Raw genomic sequence first — 6,164 nt, 5'->3', positions numbered from 1 at the left:
CACGTTTATCTCTCTGGTTGGTCGATATTAAGATGTGCAAAAAAAAATGGTTTTTTTTAAGTGGCATTTTTCAAGAAAAACTGGATTTCATGAGGCCCGGTCAACCCACACCGCCGCTAGCTGGCTTGATTCAACACAGAAATTAAAGTACGGACCACTGTCAGAGCAGTATGTATGAACGCTAAAGCTAGCTTACACAGTTGAGCAGGAGCAAAGAAAGAAAGCCTTCTGCAACTGCATCCGCAAATCTGGTGAGTAAGACATATTTTATTTAAGTTTTAATATTGGTGATGTAATGGAAGTTGAAGGTCATCCACAAATAGGTGAATTGCCTCTGTCTCTTCTTGAATGCCACGCATAGCTATACAGCGTTTATGTGGATTAGGTCACTGAAATACTCTCACTGACTACCCGCCGCTGTTATTTTGTGCTATAAAATCGCACTCAAGCTAAATAAATAAAAGCTCACGGTACGATGCATTGCTGTTCTACCCCAGTGGAAGCCACAATAATCAACATTTTTGTTAAATTAATAACGCCTGAGCATTATTATCTGTCATAAAAACAGAATGTTTGATGCAGCTTTTGTATTACTTCTCATTAGATGTGGCATAAAAATCCTTGAACACATAGGTATGTCTTTTGTGCCCTGGAAAAGGTGCACAAACTTCCACCGGTGTCCAATAATTTGTCCCTTGGGAGACATTAGTGATAGGGACACAAATGGTTTCCTATTTGAACATTATTTTTGACAGTTTGGGGCCCCTCAAGGTTGCTCGCCATGTACATCGTCTATAAATACGTGTACTTGCAATTAACCTATCAGACAAGACCTATGACAGCATGAACGCAATCATTTAAAAAAAAAAAGAAAAAAACTTTTTTTTTCTCCTGATATTAAAGTGCTTTATATTTCCCCGCCGCTCCCTTGTGTATCTGGCTAACGAACATCTGAGCTTCTTGAGGGAGGTCTGCGTTATTAATGACTCCATTACCCATCACCCTATGCGGTCCCATTCCACACAGACACACACCCTCATTCTCGCTCTATTTAGGGAGCCGCCAACACTGCAGGAGACCGAGAAAAGGATTTGCAGAACGGGATGAAACAGACAACATCTGTCCGTCACCTCTGACGATTCATCAAAGGTGATCCTTCAACGGCATTTAGTCGAGCTTTCGCTGTTTTTTTTTTCTCCCCCAAAAGCTTGTCGCTTCTGAAGCTACAATGACAAATGATGTTTCCCTTCCACTCATCTGCCACCATACAATAGGTACACCAGTACAATTAAATGACATCTAACATGAAAAAAATCAAAAAGGATAAGTAGGGCCGAAAGATTATCAACAAAATTTGGGGGAAAAAAAAATATATATAAAATCAGGTTATCGTCAAAAAAAATTGTGTAATGCATACATTCATTCCACACAGACTGATACATTTTAAGTGTTAGTTCATTTTAATTTGGATGATTATATCTGAAAACTCATTTAAAAAGCTACATTTGCCATCCCCGGAAATTAGAAGACTATTTAAGACTATACAAAGAAAGAAGTTTAAAAAATGTTGGCCAACCGATAAGTATAAACCTGAAAAGTATGTACATGTACAGCACTCAATACTTAGTTGAGGCTCCTTTTGCCTGAATTACTGCAGCAATGCGACGTGGCATGGAGTCGATCAGTGTGTTTTCTTTTTAATTTTGTCATTGTGTTTTTTCCATTTTGTCTGTTCTAATTCCATTTTGATTTTTGTACTGATATTGCATTGTTGCTTCTTTGTCTGAAACCACCATATATTTATGTTTTGTTTATGTCTTATTTATGCCTGAAAGTTGTAATTTCCAACACAACCCAAATGTCTTCTATTGAGAGCTTGAACACCCCTCAATTAAAATCATAGATGGTCGATTCCAGGTTGATGAACCACCTTACTGAAAGCAAGCCACGCCATCCATTTAACAACTTTGCTAGCATGTCCGGGTGCCAAACACTTTTAATAAGCTTCAAGGGCATTCGATCGGGTCCAGAACTTTGCTTTGCCAAAGACGGACTGGCCCATATCATCCATTACATTAAATTGGGTGGCAGCCTCCAGCTCATATTTATGATTTAATTAAATTCACTTGTGAGGCGTTTCAGAACCACTGTGGCCTCTCTCTTAATGCCAGCCTAAGCGCACATACACACACACACACACACACACACACACACACACACACACACACATGCACACACATGCACGCGCGCGCTGACAAGTGCAAGAGTTGCCTTTCTGATGCGCGCCAAAGTGTGAGACTTTGTGGGCGCTTTGGCAGGAGCGTTCTCAGGGGCTCGTTTAAAGCGATATAATTACACAGCCCCCCAGTATTCTTCCATCAGAAAGCAGCAGAACGGATGGCTCGTTCAGAGATAACTTAAAACCTCGACGGTGTTGTGGCGCAAATGCCGGCAAAGAGCCGAGCCAGCTTTTTGTTGGAACCGGACTCTTTGAGGCAGATGTTACAGAGGAGCTGCAATGTGCAGGATGTTTGTGAGTTGTTTTGTTTTGTTTAGTTTTGTTTTTTTGTATATAGTCATAGACTTTGTATCGAAAGGAGGAAAAACATCCTCAGAAGCTTGAGCAGGATGATACAATCCCACAAAATGGGAACTAACCCTATCTCTAGAATTAACTCATGTTCACACGCAAACATTACAAAAGAGCCCATTTGAAATCAGTTGCTCACTAAGTGAAGTAAAATGTCTCGGCTGAATTAAAGTGCGAAGAGAATATATCGCTCAGAAAGAACACCAAACTTCATTTGGTCGCCTGGTGATGCCTTACTTGTTAAGCCTTATTTATCTATGCAGCCCTTAATCACAAACTGTCTCAAAGGGCTTCACATGCCCACAGTTTAGAAATATCAACAACATCCCTTGACCTTAACTCCCAGGAGGGCAAGGAAAAACTCAAAAAACCCCATCAGAAGTCGTATTACCATAAATAACATGGTGTGTCATCTCGGAGATGTAACAACTAAACCAGGAAGGACTTGAACCTGAAATACACGTTCTAAGGCATTCTAATATGGTGTTCCGATCAACGGTGACAAAGGCACAGCTAAGATCGAGTAATAATAATATTATATATAAAAACATCATTGATCACTTTAGCAAGGGCCATTTCGGTTGAATGGAGGGCCTTAAACCCTGACTGAAAATCGCGGCCATGTAGTCACGAAGCTCTTGCTCTAATGACTTTTTCAAGAATTATCGCAATAAAAGGGAGATTTGAAACGGGTCGATATTTGGTCGCTTAAGAAGGGGTCAAATAAGAGCAGCAAGTGCCAGAGGATAGTGATAAATTAATAATATTTAAGATGGATGGTCCTAAGATCCGAAACAAATCTTTAACAAGTTTGCCAGGAAGCGCGTCGAGCGCGCAAGTTGTCGTTTTTGCTGCACTAACCAGTTTTGTGAGACTTTCAAGAGATACTTTTTTTCAAATGAGAAAGAGTTGTCAGGCAAAAAATGTAACAATGCTCTTGTTCACAAACAAAACATCCTGTAAGATTTTAACTCAATTACAGTCAAACCTCAGTTTTCGTCCATAATCCGTTCCAGAAGGCTGTTCGAAAAACGAATTGTTCGAAAACCGAAACCACGCTCTTTTTAAAAAAAAATAAACTTTTATTGAACACACCTGCCCACAATGGAAAGCGACACGAGGAAGCGTCACTTCCTCGTCTACACAAGGAAGCGTCATTTCCTCGTGTAAGGAAGGCGAGAGGAGTCAAGTGGTGCATTCAAGTGCACTCAGTTTGTTCGAGAACCGAAATTTGTTCAGCGTCCAAGGCATAAAAAACTCAATTTTTGGTCGAAAACCGAATTGGTCGAGAACCGAGACGTTCGAAAACCGAGGTTTGACTGGACTTACCAAAACAGAGGCCCCGACACACACACAAAAAAAAAAGCCTCAGATTAATTGAAATTGTGGTGAAAATGCACCCTCTCAAACAAATCTTGCTTATACACGCTGTGCCTAAATAATAATTTTTTTCATTCCCTTCAGTATTGACGATCTCATCTAAATTGTCCACTGCTAACCAAAACAGCAGCACTGAAGCATATATGCTGTCTCGGATTAATCAAAAGTTTGTGTGTGTTGCAAACAAGTTCCTCGTGCACCATTTAAAGTTATCTTATGTGGAGACAGATGTCTTGAATGTTGTTAATTTATTGTTTATTATTGTATATATGATATTTGCTCCATGTACAGCACTTTGTTGTTTTAAAGTGCTCTATAAATACAGTTGAGTTGAGTCTTCAAATAGATTGCGTGCATGATTGCATCTCTCTTTATTTTCATGGTTCTACATAACAGTCCTTTTCATTTTGTTTTCAAACTGCACTTTAACTTGCCATAAATTGTAATCTGGCCTCCTCCTCCCCAGGGAGACATCTCATTGATAAATAGCCAACCCCATCTGCAGTTGAGTAAGTAAGCCAATACTCGTGCAAATGCACGATGCTGTCGCTCTGCTTTGGTGTCAAAATGTAGCTGGGTGCAAACTCCACATTGTTAGGCGGCACATTCCTCCTACTGAAGGAGACCTCGGAGACCTCTTATGGCATTCAATATGGGCGCCCGAGCGTGAGATCCACATCCATTTGGCCGGCAGATCCGCTGGGAGTGTCTGGGGGGGGGGGGTAACCCAATCTCTCACAACGGCACTCCACATCCACGGAGCCATCTTTTTTGCCGCCGAACTGTGTCAGCAAAATGGACGCCGCAAACTTAGCATTACAGGGTTTGTTTGTTGTTGCATGTGTGTATCCAAGGTAACCTACTTTTTTTACTTGTGTCCACACATTGCAAATGCAGAAATTGTAATCGTGGCAAAAAATAGACACCTAGCGGGATTTTTTTTTTTTTTTTATTATTTTTTATTATTCTGTAACTGTGCTAAAACCAGTCATAACATGCATTAAAATTTTTTTTTGAATCCTCCCCTCTCCACCCCGGGTAAGTGCGGGTCCAAATTTCATGTACTGTAGCATCAAACAATGAAATATAAACCAGCTGAGGCTTAACAAAACAACAACAACAAAAAAGAAACTTGCTGCAACTCTGCTGTGATGTGGCGAGGACAAGGAATTTAACAAGAGGGATTAAGTATCAATAATGTAGAATACGCTCGCTGTATCCAGCTAGAAATGGAAAACGTAATAAACCTGCCAGAGAGGAGGTCATGTTGAGATCCACAACATTGTTTCACTGGACAGTTGCTCAAATGTCTAGGGTGTGTGTGTGTGCGTGTGTGTGTGCGCGTGTGTGTGCGCGCGTGCGTGTGCGAGATTATGCAGCGCTCTTCAGAAGTGTTAACGAATCAGCGTGGGTGTTGATGAGGATGAGCTTGTATTTATTTATGGAACACATCTAATGAAATTGTCGTCAATGGCACCAAGTGTCGTATTTTTTTAATGTGAAATTATTCAATTCAAACGTTTTTTGTTTTTTTCCTGGCTTAAATTGTGGATCCTGCGCTACATTAGGAGCTGAAAGACTCCACTATTCACTCTTTTTGTGCTCAGGCCAAAGAAATCAAAGTATTGCTTTTGGTGTTATTTGTGGCAATCTTGGTGCCAATGAACGATATTGAAGTGAGTGAAGGAGCTTTATTTCGACAAAAATAGAACTTTGCCACCATGTTGTGGCATCTTTCGGCCATTGTAATTCTTTTTTTTTCTTTTTCTTTTTTCCTCACATCAGGGCTCAGTCCCTGGAACTTTTACAATTTTTTTTTTTTTTTTATGCGCGGTCTTGATTATTTTTTTTTCTTTTCTGACTTATCGTATCAATCATAACATCTTGTTGTATTTTTCAGTATTCGATTTTTTTAAAAAATATTTCATGTCAAAATTTCAACGTTGGCGCACCCAAAAAGATGGTCCCCAAATGACACATTTTACCGAATAGCGAGGCCCGTTGTCATTCAGTTGTAAAATGTGAACTAAACATGATATTTCGCATTTCTGTAGAAGAAAATAATCATACAATAATTACATGTTCCAGAATCACACAGTGGGGAGGTGGGGCCTATGTCATATCAAAGCAGAGGCTCTGTTGTTGGAAAGCAGAAATATCAGCTCAGTGGGATGTTTTAAAGGCAAACTCAAAA

General features: G+C 40.0%; 1 long non-coding RNA gene across 1 annotated transcript in view; it reads left to right on the top strand.

The window, feature by feature from the left end:
- The window catches only part of LOC109521355 (uncharacterized), a 12,906-nt gene continuing 6,742 nt past the window's right edge, over positions 1-6,164 (top strand). The window contains exons 1-2 of the long non-coding RNA XR_002169337.1: positions 1-251; positions 1,056-1,149. This is a non-coding gene — a long non-coding RNA (uncharacterized LOC109521355). The remainder of the gene's footprint in view (positions 252-1,055; positions 1,150-6,164) is intronic.

Source organism: Hippocampus comes, unplaced genomic scaffold (assembly GCF_001891065.2).
Source record: "Hippocampus comes isolate QL1 unplaced genomic scaffold, H_comes_QL1_v1.1 scaffold85, whole genome shotgun sequence".
Lineage (NCBI taxonomy): Eukaryota > Metazoa > Chordata > Actinopteri > Syngnathiformes > Syngnathidae > Hippocampus > Hippocampus comes.
This window is presented reverse-complemented; position numbering and strand designations above follow the sequence as displayed.